At 37.8% G+C, this 21,662-nt stretch overlaps 2 long non-coding RNA genes across 3 annotated transcripts; one reads left to right on the plus strand and one right to left on the minus strand.

The window, feature by feature from the left end:
- Positions 1-1,303: 1,303 nt before the first annotated feature.
- Positions 1,304-4,588, plus strand: LOC114821639 (uncharacterized). 2 transcript variants are annotated; one of them, XR_011576599.1, is made up of 5 exons: positions 1,304-1,558; positions 2,677-2,724; positions 2,813-3,029; positions 3,456-3,563; positions 4,209-4,588. It is a non-coding gene; the product is annotated as an uncharacterized lncRNA (long non-coding RNA). The 2 variants fall into 2 exon arrangements; XR_003769316.2 differs by lacking the exon at positions 4,209-4,588 and having other exon boundaries at positions 3,456-3,994.
- An 8,191-nt stretch (positions 4,589-12,779) lies between these two features.
- On the minus strand, positions 12,780-14,714 carry LOC103407237 (uncharacterized). Its single transcript, XR_524717.4, has 2 exons — positions 13,840-14,714; positions 12,780-13,121 (listed from the first exon to the last, which is right to left on the minus strand). It is a non-coding gene; the product is annotated as an uncharacterized lncRNA (long non-coding RNA).
- Positions 14,715-21,662: the final 6,948 nt, after the last annotated feature.

Consider the following 21,662-nt stretch of genomic DNA (forward strand, 5'->3'; position numbering starts at 1 on the left):
CATGGAGTAGAGGAGTTCTCATTAATTGTAAAGGGTTTACACAAGTACATAGGTTCAAGCTCTCCTTTAGTGAGTACAAGTGAATGATTTAGTACAAATGACATTAGGCAATATTGTGGGAGAATGATCTCCTTTTATAGAAGAGTTTCTAGCTTTGTTCTGACATTGACACGTGTCGTGTTGTGATTGGCTTCTGATGTTGACACATGTCGTGCTGTGATTGGCTTCTGATGTCGACACGTGTCGCACTGTGATTGGCCTCCTGGTTGGAAGGAAACTCTTCTGGGTCCTTGACGGTATAACGTTGACCGGTGCTCGGTAGTTTCGAGATTGGTCAAGTATGGTACAAACAAAACTCATTATTTTTCTTCCTCCACCGATATGGGATAGCCAACAGAAACTCCCATATCTCAACTACGGCAACAAACAAGTGAAACACAATGTTAGAAACTTCAGCAACTATTACTTAAGAGGTCACAAGTCCAACCACTTGAGTACCAGACCATCGGTCAAACAAACTCCACAAAAACCTTCTCAAAACTTTAGGGCCAACAACATGCCATTCCCATCTTATCCATGTGGGCATCAACATGCCCAACAAGTATTTTTCTTTTCTTTTTTACTTTATTTCCAAATTTATGCTGTTTGGTACGGGCACAACTGGTGCAAGACATATTTGGAGAGTATGATTCTCTTCCCTTTTTTTCCCTCATATTCCCTCCTCTCCTATTTGAACGGTCACGGTTACGCCACGTCAACATTTTATATTAGTTTATATAGAAAGAGAAAGACAAAATAGAGAATATGAGATGAGGAGATGAAAGAGGATGAAAAGAAGAAGGGAGAGAATTTGATTAAGAATCGGTTGAGTTACGAAGCTTTGAAAATTGCCTAAAGAGTTTTTAACGGAATGACTAAAATCATGGATGGTGGACAATCTCAGGGACCATTTCTATTAATTTTCAATTTCAAAGACCATTTCTATTAATTATGCAAATCTTAGAGACCATTTTGACTATTTAGCCAAATAAAAAAATACCGAAGGAATAACATTAGAACCCCAAATTGTAAAGGAGGTGGATTGTCTGCCCTCCCATTTCCATACTCTTCCCATTCCCTCCTGTTTTGTGTGGTCACGGTTAAGCCACGTCAACATTTTATACTCCTATTACTTTTTGTTTTATTATTTTTATAAAAAAAATCAATATAAAATGTTAACGTGGCTTAACCGTGACCACACAAACAGAAAGGGATGGGAAGAGTATGGAAATGGGAGGGCAGACAAACCACTCCAATTGTAAAACCTAATTCCTTCTGTTCTCACTCATGCCTGCTATCTTCAGCTTCCCTTTCTTAACTCTCTCACCCTGACTCCGACAACCAACCACATGGTGGTTGCCAACAACGCGACCACCACCTCTCCTTCGTCTCCCTACCTTGGCCACCCTCTCACCCCCTGCTGCTCATTTTATAAATCTCTCCTCTCTCTGACATAACAAGACCCAAATTGGGGAAAGAGAAATTGGGTTTTTTTATCGAGTTCTTCAGTCGCAACAAGGTATCTATTTCTTTCCCTATATTTCTTTAATTTTTTTTGGATTTTCTTCTTCAATCAGTTCTTTGGTTGCCAAGCTTAGACATCCAGTTATCAATTTTCTCTTTCTTTTGAAGATCAATGATGAAAAATGGGGTGAATTTGTAGAAAGAATAAAACGAACCAATTTATTGTGATTGTGTATTTATTTTGTGGAAGAGCGATGTGGTAGATCAATTTGTAGGAGTCAGTTTAGTATGCGAGACGTTCTTCAGTTTTACCCAGGTCCATAGAATGTGAAACTATAGTTTTAATTTGTTACTATTTCTTTACCTTCCTTTTTTTGGTCACGGCTAGTGGCGACCAATAGAAGCAATGAGCAAATGGACATGGGAACTATAGAACTTTTTGAATGAATGTTAAGAAATTTGGTGTACACCTTCATACATACACTCAACCCTTTGTAATTCTGATGTGCTTTTTTTTTTTTTTTAAATACAGACTAATTATGGGTTTACACTAGTTAATTTATCCGTCTATTATCATATCAAATCCTTGTCACCAAATACCATAGACCAAATGTGAGGTATGCAAGTTGAGTAAGGTAGTGTGCTCATCCATTTGCACTTTAAGATCGAATTTCCCTTTCTGTAGTTTAGAATATGATCTTGTGAAAAAATATCAAAGACAAAGGCACCATCTATTGATATATAATGATGTATAAGTTTGGTGTTTAATTGGGTCAGCCTTAAAAGGCGCTAGATTAATACTAGAAAATCCTATGGTTCAACAATTGAATTGATACTAAATCATTTTGTTGACTTGGAATTATAACAAGTAAACATTTTTGGCTTCCCAGTTTGGTGGTGCTCTTGTTATGATGAATGTTGTTGCAGAAATGTGTTATGCCAGTACTCTAATAAGTAGGTTAATAATTAGGGAATAAGGAAGCTGTGATTTGATACATGGAAAATCTTTTGTTGGGGGGATAGGAAGCTAAAACTAGTAAATTGATTTTACGTCTATAATTTGATAAGTCAGCTTTTAAAATTTCTATATTATGCTCCCATCTAATTATGCTTTGATGCAAATTTACTTTTGTATATACATATATGAAATTCTTATACTTTCATGATTTTTAGGATTGAAGGTGCCCAAGCTCTGATGCAGATTTACCTTTCAAGTTGCTTGTGAGTCTGAATTTAATTCAATTTATATATAGTAATTTCAAACACTCACTTGCATATATTTGTGTTCAATAATACGTATTATTTGTAGTGGACCTATTCCATAGAAAGATGATTGAATACATTGAAAAGAAGATGGCGAAGTTGTACTCTCAGTTTAGGCACCGGTTACATCGGCACTACTGGTCATGTGTGAAACACCTGTGAGAGGATGAGCTAAACTTCCAAATGATCTAATGTGGAATGGGAGACCAAAGAGTCATTGGGACTGGTTATGCGATAATGTTTACACTACTACACTTTTTTTGGTATGTATTCTATATAATATTTCCTAGTATAAGTCCAAGTTAGATACCAACATTCTCTTATATAGTTGAACAACAATTTTTTATTAAGAGAGAATTTTGTGATAAAGCTCTAATAATCTATATAATGTTACCGTATGGTAATATAAAGGTGCTTTACATGTATTTTGTTAACATTAGGCATAACCATATGCATATATTGGTTGCATTCGTTATGCTTTCTCATCGCTTTTAATTATGCATTTCAAATTGGTAAAATTTGAGTGAGTACTAGAGCTGAAAGCATTTTATAGTGTTTATGAAAATTTGAATGAATATGTACAACTGAAATATGTGACATTATATATTACTAGTATGGGATTTTGGAACTTTCCAAATTGTACACATTTTTAGTTAACTAAATCTTCTTTTGTATGTCATATACCACAGTTAATGTAAGAGCTTTCAAAGCAAAATGCTGATAATTGGAAGAAACAAAAGTATCACCACAAGGGAAGGGCAAGGCTATTCATCCAACATGCTAGGAAGGCTCCTGAGGTAATGAAATTAAATTTCTTATAATACTCATTATGCAGTTTATGTATTCTAATATATGTTTCTGCATTATTGAACATGATCTCCATTATATGTCATTGACAATTGGGGGCTCTCCACAAAGACAAGAACGGCCAATGGATCAATGATGTTGCTCGAGACAAATATTTAAGTTATTCACTTCACGGGCATATCATTTTTGTCATTTCAAGGAAGTTGGAGATTAACTTGCAACTCCCTTGAAATGACTAGCTAGAACTTTTGGAAGAAAAAAGACAAAAAAAAAAAAAAACTTGATATAACTAGCTAGAAGCTAAAAGGTTTAGAGTCGGCCTTTATGAAATAAATTACAATTGTGTTCTTAATTAGTTTATGTTTTTCTTCATTTTGTTTGTCCCACCAGTAAATGCTTATGCTATTGACGCTTCTTGTTACTTTTTGAGAAAAACTTTTAGTGCCTAGTTCAATTTAACCCACGTTCAAACAGAAACTACAAAATAATATGTGAAGACAGGTTATACGTACCTGGTGATTTTCTTTTTACATCCGTTAAGGATCACATACAAATGGTTAAGTTGTGTTTTCTTAAGCATATTGTAGCTGATCTGGTCGAAACATATAAAACTGATATATTTCTATTTTATTAAGGATAACATCAAGAAAAAGAAAGAGGAAGTTAGGGAGTAGCTTCCAAGAAGCACCTAGGGTACTCCATTAGATTTCATGCAAGTGTCTTTATATGATGAGTTTGGAATCATGGCTGAGCTTGAAGCATGCACATGGTAGACCTCTTTGGTTAGCACCTCAATGTGTCTTAGCATTTTTTTTTTTTTTGGTTAATACCTCAAGCTGTTTATGTATAGACGTTGGTGCCCTTCATGATAATTTGCTATTATTGAGATAGGTCACCATGAATTAGATTGATTTTGGGATGTTTATGTTATTTTGGGGGTGTACGCTTGGTTAATGTATTCGACTGAAGTATGTGTTTTAATTGTTGACTAATGAAAGTGCGGAGTATTACCTTATGTTATGAATTACAATTCTAGATTACGAAGCGGGAACAAGTAATTAATTTGTCACATATTATTCTTAAATAGGTATTTGATTTTAACATATGCGAGACATAAGTTGCGCCACGTATCAATAGAATATGTGACGATTTCAGCATGATTTAGACCATCTCCAATGGTGGGCTAAATACTAAATTCCCCCCCCCCCCCAAACCCAATCCAACCCAAGGGGAAACTTTGGGCTAAAAGCTAAATGGGAAACTGAGGCCAGATTCCGCCCAAAATTTAGCCCAAAAGTTGGTGTGGGCCCCACCGAAGGGATTGCATTTCAGCGTTTGGGCGCCAAACGCAACCCACTGAATCGCCCAACGCGCCTAACACGCGAGGCTTCCGACCGCTAGGGACCCACCCACGTGAGCCTGTCGGCCACATTCCGCATGAGCCCAACGACTTCTTCCATCCAACGATTGTGATCATCAGGTCGTTGGTTAATCCAACGACCTAGATTCAAATTTTTTTTTGTTTTTATATTTATATATTATTGAATCCAACGGCTGAAATCGAATATAATCAAATCTAATTGTAAAAAAAAGATCTAACGGCCCAAATTTAAATCAAACGCTAAAATAATTAAAAAAATTATTTAACTCAAAATTCGCCCAAAAACTCTATAAATACCTATGTATTTGTTCAAACATTCACACAAAACTCAATTTTCTCCTACAATTCTTCCAATTTATCTTTCTACCATTTCTTTCCATTTCCAAATTGTTCAACATGGCAAGAGAGCATATTAGAGGTCGTAAAATTTAGTTATTTTTCAATATTTATCGGAATTTAAATTTTTTTAGATTAAAATGTTCATAAAATTAATTTACGATAGTCTACATATTTATTTATTTTTTTTAAATTTAATTTAAGAAAAAAAAATCACCTAAGTTCATTTTTTAATAATCCCGGGCTAAAATTTTAGGCCAGAACGGTTGGAGCAGAAAAGCTACTTCTGGGCTAAAAGCTAAATCTTCCGGGCTAAAATATTTGACTTTTAGCCCAACCATTGGAGATGGTCTTAGTGTAAATTATATCAATCTGGGATCATATTGGGTGGCGATAAAATCATCACTTATAAGTCTGATATGTGACGAAAAGCATTGGTCATTGACTTTTTTATTTTGTGACACTTATTTCATCACTTATAAATCTTAATATGTGATGAAAATAACATCACATAATAGGAAAATATGTGGTGAATCTAATATTTGTCATGTAAATTATCAGTGACGTTGTGTAGGTGACAATAATTGTGACGTTAGGATTTTGTCACATATCGTCAAATGTGATGAATTTTTATATTTATGTGACGAATGTATGTTGCCACAAAAGCCCTATTTTTCTGTAGGCTGCAAGAAGATAATAAAAAATGAAATGCGAAGTTGCAGATCGCAAATTAAGGAGGCGAGTATATACGTACCTGTTTACCAATGAACCAGTATTTGCAGAAGAATTCACTAGGTCTAGTCTCTCTTTTATTTTCCTCCTTCATGATAAGGATGGCGGTGGAGCACTTTATGGACGATGTTTGGTTCGGTGGTTTGTGCTAGTTTTCTTCAGCTCTAGGTAGTAGGTATTCAATTTGGTGAGAGTTTCGAGCAGTTTGAAATGTGCACTTCTTCTGGTCAGAAGAAACAAATAAAGTTCATATAATCATTAACGAACGACGCAAGTATGATTAAAATGTCATTGCTCAAATCCGACAGGCAGCCGACTCGACTTTGGATCTCATTATTGAGCACAGAGTTAAAGTGACTTAAAAGTTAGAAAATTAGCCAAAATAATCATTTTTAAGACTAATTACCAAAATGATTAGTTTTTATGGTGTTGTAATTGTTATATTGTCAATATTTAATTTTGATCAACTCGCAGTTGAGCATTGATTATCATCATTCTGGACTTGGATCCTCTCCTGAACGCAAGGAGAGGATCCTCCTGATCAAATAATTTGGGCCGTTGGATGAAAATTCAACGGTTACAAACAGGAAGGTCTCTTTAAAGTTATAATAATTATAGCCGTTGGATTTTCATCCAAAGGCCCAAGTCCTTTGGTCAGATCCTCTCCTTGGGCTCAGGAGAGGATCCAAGTCCCATCATTCTAACCAATTTCTATAAAATTGCTATTTAAGCCCAAAACATGGGTTTAATTAACAACTTAATAAATTGAGACTATACCTTCACTGTGTAGGCTTATTTTAGGCCATTACTCGACCCAAGTCAAATTCCAATCCAAATCCGTCCCAATAAATACTCCAGGTCAAGCCAATCTTACATAAAATGTGCCCTAAAAGTGAAACTTGTGATAATCTAGGTACAATTGCATAGGGAATGCATCGGTGATTTTGGTATATACATGCAGTTGATAAAATGTGCAACAAGCTTCACCAGCAAAGATTATATTCCACAAGAAAGAAATATGAGAACACATCATGAATGGTCATAATTCGATTACACTACACAACCACTCTTCTTTGCCTTTAGACTTACAAATACATGAGCAACATACACAAATCCATGAACATCAAATTGATGCAACTGAATATATAGAAGCTGCAAAATAATTTATTTTGAAGCACACATTTTACATGAAATAGTCGTGGTTGATGCTTAGGGGACAGATTAATTAGAGCACGCTGTTTGTATGAGAGTGAGTATGAGGAGAGTAATAGTACAACAATAACAACAAAGCTTTATCCCACTAAGTGGAGTCGGTTATATAAATCTTAAGACGTCATCGTCTTCGATTTTGTGTCATATTAAAATAATGGATCAAGGCATGTAAAATAATTTTGTATCAAATTCGACATTTATTTGTATATTCAAGTTCTGCAATAATTGTTCAGGTCAGCACTTACCACTGTAAAGGGTATTTTGGTCATTTCAAGATTTGTGTAGAAATAAATAAAATAAAATTAGGATTGGGTCTTAACAAAAACTGTTCAAGAGCCGCAAGATTACTGATTGTAACCTGTACTTACAGTAAAGACATGCTTTCCAGAAAAGAAAATTAAATAAATAAATAAATAATAATTTGTTATTCAATGATCAAAACTTTTTTTTTTGTTGTTGATATAAACGATATTTTATACCAATGTAAACCTGCCATATTGTATATCAAACTCATGGAAGTTGAATCTGGACCTTTCTACTTGGAGTAAAGATACATGCTCCCACTTGGATACAGTGAATATTTTGCTCACCATCTGATGGTGATACTCGTTACTTTCTCTATTATTATTGCATGAATTTAAATTTAGAAATTAATATAGTGGATAGATATAAATCTTAAAATTTAAATTTATGCAATGATAATAAACTAAGTGGTGAGCATTACTACTCCTTGAAAGTGGTGAGCAAACATGCACTCCTTTCTCCTTCCTTGATATATCATATAGAGGGATTTTTCAATGTGACCGTCATACAAGATGGTACATCATGTATTCCTATATAAATGGTAAGTTATATGTATTAAAAGGTTAATAATTTAAAAATTAAAAATTTTCATCACTTGCATAAAAACATGTGGTACACTATCAGTGTTCGCGTCACAACTAAAAATTTATCTACCATATATGCTTGATTTGGGACCCACACCGTTGAAATTGCTTCAACACCGTAATCGATATGGCACTTGACTAAAACTTTAAGGACCCTCTCTCACCTCACTCCAAACCAAACCGATAAAGTGTCCCATTTTTCAATCATATTAGGATTATGCAAGAGGAGTCATCAACCAATCTTGACAAGCGAAAATTTCCAATTATATAAATTCGAAACACAATTGACATCATACACTTCCTAGTCCATACATAACCATTAATGTTTTTTTTGTTGTAAAATCGACTGTGGATGCAGTGGAATAAATGAAACAAGACACAAAATTTACGAGGTTCCTCTACAGTCAGTGTGACTGGAGTACGTCCTCGGGGCAGCAGTGGTGCTTTCATTATAATTTAGAATAATAGGAGTACAAAGATAACTCTCTCTATTATCTCCTCTTATCTTCCTCTATTCTCTCTCTTCCTCTTCCTTCTCTCTCTTCCTCTTCCTTCCTTCCTCTCTTCCTTTCCCGTAAACTCTTCTCACTTCATCTCCTCTTCTTCCTTTATATAAATTGAAAAAGAAAGCACTATTCACTTTACAAATTTTCCACAAATGAATAGTGAAAATACTGTGCATAAATAGTAACAAACTATTCATGTGGACCATCCATATAATATTTACAACACTCCCCCTTGGATGGCCACAAGTCTTCGATTGACTCGTTAAAATCTTGATATGTCTTGGATGCTCCCCCTGATGAGTATCTCCCCCTGATTTCAAATCATTTAGGTTGATCGTTGATTGTTCTGCTTTAGTCTCTTAGTAAGATTACTTATTGTTAACTTTCCACAGCCTTTTTCTTGAACTGGGTTGTAGGACTTTCTGCTAGACTAGCATCGAAGATCGGAATTTACTCCTTTTATCTGGAGCGGAATTTGATTCAAAAGTGGTGGACACTTGATCTTGAATCGGACTTGTGATTTCTTCAAAGACCTTCGAGGCCTGATCTTGAATGAAATTGAACCATGAGGAGCTTCATGTGGCAAGTGATCTTCAGTTTTGTCAGGGATGAATCAGCACGCGTTTGTTGCGCTTGTCTCCACATGCTTCAATGTATCATTTTCACTTTCCTTACTTGCTCCCCTTGCTTAAGTAGTATTTTCACTGCTTTTCCCCCCATGCATATGTGGCATCTTCTCTTGTAGGATTTGTCCCCTGGTGCAGAAGTGGAATGCAAACCCTTGCATTTGGATGGTTCATCACTTCTTGGTGACTGGAGACCCAACTCCAACCGTTGAAGATGACTACTCGAGAGCAATACTAGGTAAGCAATCAGGAAAGGTTCCAGGCAATCGGTTCCTTACCGGGAGTTTGAGTGGAGGTTCCGACATATTGCTTTCCTTATCCTTGTCTTTGCAGGCAAGAACATGGACAAAGGAAAGGACAGGGAGATTGCATGATATGAGATAATCTTGCTCTGGTCCCTGAAGATATGTGATAATCTTGCTCTAGTGTGACATGTTTGAAGAGGTATTCTCGGAGAGGAAGAAAACTGAGTATTTCGAGATGCTATGTTGAAGATGCATTCTCGGAGATGAGGAAGAGTTAGGTATTCTTGCAGTGTTGCAGGTCTGCCTTGTTATGGAGAACAGAGGTCGACATATATAGAGATTTCTCAATAGCAAGTGGTGGTGCTGTGCTTTTACTCTTGTCAGCAACTGTGGTGTAAATAGAACAGTAAGATTTACGTGTTTTCAACTTTGTCAGAGATCTTTGACAAAATTGCACGCGACATCTGAAAAGCTGGGATTACGTCTGAAAAATGCCAACGAACTTTATTCAGGAAAATCTGGCTTTTTGAAATTCGGAGAGCCGTGTCGCTTCGATCTTTGAACAAGCGGCTCTGTTGCCTCTTCTTTTATAGAGACATCAATTGCGTTCAAGAGTATGCTCAGAAAGTTGCTGCCAGAGAAATTTCCACCTTCTTGCACTTCTGAAATTTTATTTGACCTCTGTTTTTCCTTCATCATTTCTGAAAAATGACTTGCCCATCTAACATTTGCTTAGATTTGAGTCTTAGGAGTGATACAGACGAGCAGCGTCAAGATAATATATGGCGCCCGTCCTTCTTATCTTCTAATGGTCCTCTTACGGTTGGGGACTCTATGATGAAGAATAACATAACCGCTACTGTGGTAGCTAGGAATCTTCTCACTCCAAGGGATAACAAGATCCTTTCAGAACGGTCTGAAGAGTCGGCCGTTCAAGACTCCTTGGCTCTCAGTGTTCAGTGTGCTGGCTCTGTGTCCAATATGGGCCAACGCCTACTTGCTCAAACTCGCCAAGTTGAATCATTGATGGCGGAGGTGGCAAGTCTTAAACAAGAGATCAGAGGGCTCAAGCACGAGAATAGGGTGTTACACGTGCTTGCAAATAGTTACTCTACGAGCATGAAAAGAAAGCTCGTCCAACTGCAGGAATCCGAAAGTCGGATTCAAAGTGATCACCAGAGGTTCGTTGCTAGATTCCGAAAGCAACTGATGCCTTCCCCTTCTGGTGTTTTGCTAAGTACTGGGGTGCCACATGATCAATCTCCAGTGCCTCCCCCTTCTGGGGTACTTCCGAGTACTGAGGCTTCACATGAGCAACCTTTGTGAAGGCTCCATCCTGTTTGTTTGTTTTAACTCATGTGTATGTATATATCTGTAATTTCTTGGAGATATTAATAAATAAGCTTTATTTCATTCAATGTATTGTGCCAAATACAATAAAGCATATACTTCACTAAGATGTGGTACTTCTGGACCAAATATTAATTTATCTTTACCCTCACGAAGATAAATGATTATTCTTAGTGTCTTCATCATATGAGTATTCAACTCATAATCTTCAATCCATATGATTCTTTTAATATCATAAATATCATGGATAAGATTCGTGTTGGTAGATTGTTCGATCTGCAGCTCGAGACAATAATTCCTTCAACACTTTATAATTTTTCTAGACTCTTCAGGAGTCCCAATTTAATATCATCAACTCTTCAAGAGTTATAATTTAATGTCATTGACTCTTGCAAGAGATTTTAGTATGTTACAACAATATCATAATGATAGTACTCACTAAGGCAATTTATATCATCCATTGGTATTGAGCACATATTTTATGTTTTACCCTTCAGAGGCTTACTTCAAGCAATTTGAATCCTTCAAGGGTTTTCTACACTTCATGACACATTTTCCTTTGGAATTTATACAGAGCAATTTGCTCCCATGTATACTTGAGGGATTTACTTATGGAGATATAATGTGGGCGACTCACAACCCTTCGTATATAATTCTCCATTCATATGAACTCGTTTACAACCTTGTGTCATATCATGTAAGTGTATTACACTATATTACAAATGCCCATATATAACCTCCTTGGTTTAACATCATTTGGCTATTTGTATTGTATTCAAATATATATAGGTTCATTTACCCACGTTCTTACAAAATTTGTAATGGAATTGCCTTTCTCCATTTTTGGCCAATAATTTTTCTTTTGTCGACGAACAAAAGAACATGACTTAATATTAACACAGCTTATTGATGAATTTAGTAGCTACTTGTAAAAACCAAAATTACCATTGGTTATCATCAATCCGTGATCCCATATTCTCATGTGCATGCACATGCATAAAAGCTTTTCATTTCTTTGGATATCCATTGCCTCTTCAAGGGCATTACACTATCTCTTCCAGGATAGTCATAGTTTAGAGAATGCGGATCATAACCTCTTCTTGAGCGTTATAGAGCTTGGATTTTAATCTCCACTTCCAAGAGTTGAGTCATTTAGAACCTATACGTCAATCATGCTTCATGCATGAGACATCAATATTCCCATGTCTGTGGATTGTCCTATCTGGGACGTGTATCCACGTGGCGACTGTCATGCTTCTGGCATGCAACAGTTATGCTTCGGGAATGCAATAGTTCAGTAGTGCCATATTATTCTTCTTTCGAATAACTGAACCTTTTGAGTCTAAAAATCTGCCACGCTTCAGGCGTGCAACAGATAAATCATTTACTATCTCATTATTTTATCCAACAGAGACATCAATTCTTGTAGGCACATTTGCAGTAAGTATATATGATTTCATCACTTTCGTTGCATCATTCAATTATTCATATTTCATTTTCTTATTGATTGCTTCGTGAATCAAAATAAGACAAATTCTCTTCGTTCTTCTGGAACGGTCTTTTCTCATCATTCTTTTGGAATGATATTTTCTCATCGTTCTTCTGGAACAATATTATTTTCTCCCCCTAATGGCAGGAAAATTGTCTTATCAAAATGACAGTCCGCAAACCATGCGGTAAACATATCCCCAATCAAGAATTCCAAATATTGAATGATAGATGGTGTTCAACATCAATGCCTAATCTGCAATGATGCCTCATTTCAGTGCGTTGTGGCAGTCTTACAGGCACATAGACAACATAACCAAAAACTCGTAAATGTATAATGTCTGGTTGGTTCCAAACCCAAGTTGTACTGAGAAGTATTGATGGTCGGTAACATGTCTCAACCGAATTAATAATGCATCATGTAAAGTTTACATGTCCTCATGTAGAAAATTGGCAATTTCGTTTTCATGAGCAGAGCGCGGGAAATCAATTTCATTCGCTTAATAAAGGCTTCTGCTAAACCATTTTGAGTATGGACATAAGGAACTTCTGGTCCTTATTTAATAGTCTGTAAACTAAGACTCTTATGGCTTTTATTACAATTAAGTTAAGGCACTGCGGCACTTCAAACTTACGGTACTCATCTAGGAACTTCATGTCCTGATCTTCAGGATCAAGGGACTTCATGCCAGATCCTTTTGTATGATGGAACTTCGGGTCCAATCATTTTATATGATGAGGATCAAGAAACTGCAGGTTCTGATCTGATCAAGGAACTTCAGGTCCTGTATATACTCATAGTAACAAAAGATAAGTACAATAAATAAATTAAAGCACTAGGCGGTAATTCCAATCATAGTAAATAAATTGCATTTAAGTAAATAAAGCTTGTGACAAGGGCTTTAATTCAGCACCATTCACATAAATCAAAACTTAAAGCAGTAGGCGGTAAAACCGTCCATGGTAAATAAATTGCTTTAAAGTAAATAAAGCTTGTGACATGGGCTTTAAACCAACACCATGCACATAAATATCAAAGCTTTAAAGCAAAGGGTAATAATGCTACCCACTGTAAATAAATTGCTTTAAATAAATAGAGCTTGTGAAAGTGTTTTAAGCCAACACCATTCACATAAATATATATTTTCGTTTCTTATTCATTCACATGGTGCCGTGTACCATCCAATAATATTTGTTCTTTTCTCCTTTTGTGACAACATCATGCACCAAAAATCCACCTTTCCAATTTTTTTATTTTTTTATTTTTTTATTTTTTTTTTATTTTTTTCAGAATGGTGCAACTCACTTCCAAAACCTTTTTGTTTTCTTTAAATAGTCCAACCGACACACCATCCATTTGCTCCCTTTTTCAATTTATATATGTATATTTTTCTTTCTTTCCAACTACCCAAAATAATCACACTTTTCTTTGTCTGCCACTTATAAGAAGATCAAACCGTTAGATTTAACTCACAATTTAGTATGATATGGATAAGAAGATACCAAACAACTTTCGTGAAGAAACAGTTTCGAGCTGAGCTTCTGAAAATGAAGGTTTGGTACTCATAAGATGGCTGTCCAGTTTTCTGCGGAAATGGAAGCTGAGTTGAAGTTTCAGTCATCTACGACGATCGCACCGTTGACAATTTCTGAAATTTGGATATGTTCTAGGTACTAGGCGGACAAACAACTTTCAAGAAGAAAGTATTTCAATCGGATGTCAGGAAGTTGGAGTTCAGTGGCTATTTACATGGCTGCCAAATTTTCTGCGGATTTTGAGTCTGTAGTATTATTTCTAAGATATGGAATGATTTAACCGTTGGATGGTTCTGGAATTTTGGTATGTTATGGGAGAGAGGATAAGGAAAAACTTTTATGAAGGAATGGTTTCTGTATGAGCACTGGAAGTTGAAGTTTCAAAGCTCATATGATCGTCGGATTTTCTGCCAATAATAATGACAATACTTATATAACCACATGTATATTTACTTTAAGAAAATTAGTCATTTAGAGATATGAGAATGAAATGAAAAGATTTTCTTATCTGTGAGATTCCAGCCGATAGATGTGAGAGGTAAGTAGTGCTTTCCACCGACATGAGAGCTTCTCGTGCTGATAACGTGTTGTAAAATCGACTGTGGATGCAGTGGAATAAATGAAACAAGACACAAAATTTACGAGGTTCCTCTACAGTCAGTGTGACTGGAGTACGTCCTCGGGGCAGCAGTGGTGCTTTCATTATAATTTAGAATAATAGGAGTACAAAGATAACTCTCTCTATTATCTCCTCTTATCTTCCTCTATTCTCTCTCTTCCTCTTCCTTCTCTCTCTTCCTCTTCCTTCCTTCCTCTCTTCCTTTCCCGTAAACTCTTCTCACTTCATCTCCTCTTCTTCCTTTATATAAATTGAAAAAGAAAGCACTATTCACTTTACAAATTTTCCACAAATGAATAGTGAAAATACTGTGCATAAATAGTAACAAACTATTCATGTGGACCATCCATATAATATTTACAACATTTTTCAATTAATTTAAATTTAACTCTTATTTGTACAGTTTGAACGTGTAAACTCATTAGAACTTAAACGAGTAAAATGAAAGACTAGACGTCATTAAACACACGATGATCAATAAAATGTATCTCTTTTCTTCTTCAAAATTGACATATATGTTGTGCCTTGGCCCGTTCGTTAGTGCGGAACCAAGATTCATATTACAACCTCACCAAATTACAGTTGAATAGAATAAAATACAAGAAATAAGGATACCGAGAAATTTACGAGGTTCGGCAAAAATCCTGCCTACGTCCCCGGAGAGATATTGTTTTTCACTATGAGAATAACAGTACAAGTACACATAAGTTAAATCGACATAACCCAATCTCGAATCCTTTGTACACCCACTTATAGAATTTTCCCAAGAGTCTCACTCTACCCCAAGAGTTCTTTCACCAGAGACCTTTCACTCTAGCTCTCTTGATTTCTCTCACCCGTGCCCATGGTTTCCCATGGGAGAGCCGAATGCTCTCCCCCTTTGGATGCTCTCTGATGCAAGCCTTTTCACTCGGCAAGCACACCTAATGCAAGCATTTCCTTGCATTAAATAAAGGCCAAGCCATCATCACATTTCTTGCATAATGCTGCTAAAGTTAAAAGGCAAACTCACTTTTGCTTTTACTTTTCAGCAATTGTCTACCACTTTCATGCAACCCACACCATGTGATATTTCCACCGAAAGCAAACACATGCACTTCATTGTTGCCAGCTTAAAATATGAGCCAATCACAACAATCTCCACCTTGGCGAATACACAGTGCAAAAAACCTTGCACCCATCACCAAAGCCCATTGGCCTTATGTACTAGCATGCACACCCTGAATCAACCTCGTTAGTCCTGTTCCGATTCAGTCACTGCCAATGCATGTGCAGCTGCTGCAAGCTAAAATCATCATTTAGCTTCAGACAGGATCTCGACACATCCTCGTCTCCTCCAGCAGGTTTTCCTCCTCTTCATTGTCTGCAACTTGGAAACTTGTCAGTGCACCCATTTCCAGCAACACCCGTCGAGCCAGACAAACATTCCTCACACTTCTCCTCCTTTAGGACCATCTCATCACCTGTGAATCCCATAACTCCACCTGCTACAAAACCCCTGCAACACTTGAGACTATACATCACCAGGAGAAGTGTTGCTTCGAATACCTAGAGGGCATACTCGAAGTCTTCCATCACAAAATTACTGCAACCCGGACTTGCACCTGTAGCACTGTGGACCCTTGCCTCCGGAACCGGATCTGAACCTGCTGTCTCTCTCAGATCCTCTTTCCAATTTTCTTCCACGATTCCAACCTTGAATAGCTTAAGCAGTCTCTTGCCCACCATCATCCATGGTCTCCTTTGTGTATCATTCCACACCAAAAAAGCTTGCACCTGCTCCAAACTTACTGTATCTTTCCATGCAGTAAAGTTTCACAAGGTTCTTGTACGAATCTGGAAGTGAGGTAAGAAGAAAGAGGCCTTTGTCTTCTTCCTCAACATCAACTTTCGCAGTTGATCAAGCATCCCATGAACATGTCTTCTTCTTTAGGCTTCCATTACTCACATTTGCCAAGAGTTAAACCGCCTCTTCCTTTAAACTACTCAACTGAAAATTCCATGGTGGATTACAAATCTGGACCTCCAACGAACCAAAGCCCCCAACGATGTTCTGATACCAATTGTTGTGCCTTGGCCCATTCGTTAATGCGAAACCGAGATTCAGATTACAACCTCACCAAAATCACAGTTGAACAGAATAAAATACAAGAAATAAAGACATTGAGAAATTTACGAGGTTCGGCAAAAATCCTACCTACGTCCCCGGAGAGATATTGTTTTTCACTTTGAGAATAACAGTACAAGTACATATGAGTTAAATCGAATGCTCTCCCCCTTTGGATGCTTTCTGATGCAAGCCTTCTCACTCGGCAAGCACACCTAATGCAAGCATTTCCTTGCATTAAATAAAGGCCAAGCCATCATCACATTTCTTGCATAATGCTACTAAAGTTAAAAGGCAAACTCACTTTTGTTTTTACTTTGCAGCAATTGTCTACCACTTTCATGCAGCTCACACCATGTGATATTTCCATCGAAAGCAAACACAGGCACTTCATTGTTGCCAGCTCAAAATATGAGCCAATCACAACAATATAATCATATATAAATATCAGCAGAAAAGTACGCGTCCAATGGTTCAGTTTAGACTTGTATAGTTGAAAATGTATCATTTTTCTTTCTGTAAACTTGAAATGTTGGTCTGTTTCTTCCATTGCATTGTCATGTCTCTTAATCTCACATCTCCAGTTTAAGGATTTTCATCTTGATCCTTCCTCTGGCTCATAGTTGTCTGCTACTTTTCACTGGTAACTCCCCCCCTCCCCCTCTTCTCTCTCTTTCTTTCTCTCTCTCTCTCTCAGCTTGACATGCAAAGTTTATATGCTTTCTTTGGTGTTGTTTGGTTATGTCTTGATCCTTTTGAACAAAACTGGGGATTATGTGACAGATTCAGTTTCTGAGCCTTCTAGATTCTGTGATTTGATTAGTTGTATTGCTCTTTAATCTCCGAACTTTAAAATCCTACCAACATTTCATAGTAGCAAGCAATGGGAGATCGGAACTTCATTCATTGAACCATTTCACGGGCTTCATATTTTTTTTCTGTTATTCTTCTCACTTCCGAAACTTGCCTCCTTATTAGAAATTTTGGCACGATTAATCCGCCGTTTCAAGGTGCTCAGATAAATTGGATTGATAATGGTGGGTTGTTTCTCTTATCTAACCAGTTCGAATTTTGGCTTCAAAAGATTCAAAATTAGTCCCCAAGATCGATTATTTCTGCTTTTTATTGTTCACATGGACAGTTTGAGGGTAGGTTGGACCGGGAGTAGGGGTTCCCCGGTTTTAAATCCTGATAAATTTGTGTTTAATGCTAAGAGGGGTGTGTTCTTGCAAAGCGACGGAAGTGTGGTTTGGTCTGCAGATACTGGTGGTGTAACACCCGCCCCCATTTATAAAATTATATGTGTGTAATGTTCCTTAAATATTCTGAATCTATCAATTTTACCCTTTTTGGACTACCCTATCAGGATCTAAACATTGGATCCCTTCTTTCTTTTCAAGCTGCCACGTGGCAGTTCCCTAACAATTTCCCTTTCTTCTCTATCTGTCCCCCCCCCCCCGTGAATCCCTTCTTCTTTCTTCTTCTTTTCTGTTTCTTGTCTTTCCTGTCTCTATCCCTCTCGGCTCTCTCTCATCTCTCACTTCTTTCTATCTCTCTACACCGCAGCAGCACGCACGCACGCACCCATATCCCCGCGCGAGGAAGCACCATCTCGTTCTTCTCTCCCTCTGTCCCGTGCTGCAACCCCAGGAAACCGGAAAGGAACTCCGGCGAAACCTTTATATTTCCCGGTTGGGTAAGCTCCAAACCTTCACTTTTTCGTTCTAAAATCTGGTGAATGAGTTTTAATGGAGGTTATTTTGTGATTTTTGAGGTTTTTAGGACGAATCGAAGCTGGGTGTAAGCACACCCAACTCCGGCGATCCCGAGGGTGTCGGGGCTTTTTCCGACCATCTCCGACCGTTCCACGACGAAATGAAGGTATAAAAACACTCTCTTCGTCTTGCTCTTCGTTTTGGTACCTAGATCGGGGTCTAAGGTTATGTATGGTGGTCGGCCGGAGCTGTTGAAGCTCCGGTGGTTCTTCCCGTCGACGCCAGGCTTTCTAGGCCAGTTTCAAGGACATGCGGGCCTTAGGCCCGTGTGGTGAGGCTAGCCAAGCCCAAACCCATTTCCTTTTTATATGTTTTTATTTAATTATTTGTTAAGACCAAGGCCCTCGGGCCGTTTATATTTAGGGCCGAAGCCCATTAGCCAAACCCAAAACCTTTTCAGGTTTTATTTATTTTCTGCTATAGGAAAAGGCCTTGGGCCAATCTGAGTTGGGTTTTCAACCCAAACCCTTAAGGCCTTTCGGCCCAACCCAAATTCAAAGCCCAGTTGACTTTGACCTCTGACCAGTTGACTGTTGACTGTTGACTCGATCAACGGTCAACGTTGACTCGGTCAACGGTCAACGTTGCCTTTGCCTTTGACCGGTCAACGGTCAACGTTGACTTTTTTTAGTTGACTTTTCGGGGTTTCGTTCAGGACCTCTCCTAGGCTAATTTCGACGTCCTGGACCCGTTTTTGAAGTCCGTTTTCCCAAATTCAATCGTTTGAATAGAGTTTGACCAAAGGTACTCCTTTATGTGAATAGGTGCAATTATTAACGGTGATTCCGTGATACCTTTTTAGTATAGCTTTGCACCATCGGTGTACGGTGAGTGGACCCCTTCAAAAGCATGTTTTAACAATAGAAATGCATACATGAAAAGCATGATTTAATACTTATGTTTTATGAAATACTTTATGATATAATATGCTTACTGAGGCTAGATTGAATTATTACTATTTTTCCTATAACCCATGTTCTTATAGAATATCCGATGGATGACGATATGATATTTAGAACATGTTTAGAACACCTCTTTGTAGTATAGATGATGGATGACTTTATACTACGAAGTTGTTTTTCAATATATATGTGTTCAATGGTTTTGTACTTACCTAGTGGTCCTTTCCGCTACGGGACGTAGAGATAGATTCTGGTCCGTCCCAGGCGACAGTTTGGTGTTGGCATAGGGCCTGGAGTGTGTTTCCTCTGGCTATTTAGCACAGGGACGGGGAGCCGGCATGGGGCCTGTAGTGTATTTTCCTCTGACTGTCTGCTCAGAGACGGGGAGCCGGCATGGGGCCTGCAGGTTATCGGACAATTCACTAGTGTTTATTACTTATACAAGTTATGAATTTGAGATATTGCACGGCATGCTAGGTTTCGAAAAACCTATTTTGATCATGATATATATGTTTTCATAAACCTGGGGGTTAGTATGTTGATAACTGTTTTATTATATATATCAAATTGGTCCACTCATGTTTGTTTTGCGCCCCCTTCAGGACCTACGAACGAGGATTACGATATAAGCTACGAGGCATTTCCCTACCAGTGATCCAGTGTTATATTTCTTCTGCTTCGATATCTATTGTAATATAGCACATCTCTATCTTAAATTCTGTTTGTATTCTGTAATAGACGTATGCTCTGACATTATGCATTGATCCAAATGGTATTAATTAGAAGTTGAATTTGTAGTATTATTGTGGCTAGTCTTGCTGCCTGTTTTAGCTTATTTTTGAGCTTTTACTTAAATTAATGGCTTTCGTCACCCTTTGGGTGTCGGCCAGCACGTGATCATCCCGATGTCACGAGGACATCGGGATCGGGGCGTGTCAGGTGGCAAAAGAGGATTTGCAATAGAGTTGCAGGACTCTGGAAATTTGGATTTGCATGGTGATGACGGTGGAGTAGTTTGGCAGAGTTTTAGCCATCCAACTGATACCCTATTATGGAACCAGGAATTTTCAGAAGGAATGAAGCTGGTAAGCAATCCTAGCTCCAACAACTTGAGTTATATTCTCCAAATCAAGTATGGCGACTTAGTTCTTTCATCAGGTTACCAAACACCACAGCCGTATTGGTCTATGGCGAAAGAAATCCGTAAAACAATCAACAAAGACGGTGGTGTAGTCACTTCAACAACTATTAGTAAAAATTCATGGAAGTTCTTTGATCAATCCAAAGCGTTGCTATGGCAATTTATTTTCTCGAGCAATATTGATGCAAATGCCACATGGATTGCAGTTTTAGGAAGTGATGGATTTATCTCTTTCTACAGTCTTCAGAATAGAGGGTCAAGTGGTCCTTCAGGAACAAAAATACCAAGCGATTCGTGCAGCACACCAGAACCTTGTGATTCTTACTTGGAATGTTTTAGTAACAAGTGCCAGTGCCCTTCACGTCTCAGCTAGCGTTCTAAATTGCAAGGCAGGGGTTGTCTCCTCATGTGATCCTTCAAGGGGTTTTACAGAGCTTGTAAATGCTAGGGACGGGCTCTATTATTTTGCGTTGGGATATATTCCACCTTTTTCGAAGACTGATTTGAACGGTTGCCAAACGTCTTGCCTAGGCAACTGTTCGTGTGTTGCTCTGTTCCTCCAAACCAGTACAAGAAATTGTTCTGTTTGACAAATTAGGTAGCTTTCAAAATTCTGACAATGGCTCTGGCTTTGTTTCTTATATTAAAGTCTCGAGGGATGGAAGCAGTGGTACTGGGGAGCAGAAGCAGCCAGAAACGCTTCCCTTATGTTATGATCATAGCCATCTCAACAGTACTTGCAATTATTTGTGGCTTACTTTATGTGGGATGCCGATACTACTGGAAGAAGAGAAAATCGCCAGAATCCCCTACGGAGCCATCACAAGAAGGAAATTTCTTTGAAAATTTGACCGGGAAGCCCTTCCGTTCAGTTACAAGGATCTTCAAACTGCAACTAATAACTTCTCAGTAAAGCTAGGGCAAAGAGGTTTTGCTTCGGTTTACCAAGGGATTCTCCCAGATGGGACTCGACTTGCTGTGAAGAAGTTGGAAGGCATTGGTCAGGGACAGAAAGAGTTTCAAGCCGAAGTTACCATCATTGGCAGCATCCATCATCTGCACTTGGTTTGGCTCAGGGGCTTCTGCGCAAATGGCTCCCTTGATAAATGGATTTTCATGAAATACAACAAAGAATCCCTGTTGGATTGGGAGGACAAGGTTCAATATAGCAATGTGTACAGCTAAAGGACTAGCTTATCTCCATGAAGATTGCAAAAGATCGTTCACTGTGACATAAAACCTGAAA

The sequence above is a fragment of the Malus domestica genome, chromosome 15 (assembly GCF_042453785.1).
Source record: "Malus domestica chromosome 15, GDT2T_hap1".
NCBI lineage: Eukaryota > Viridiplantae > Streptophyta > Magnoliopsida > Rosales > Rosaceae > Malus > Malus domestica.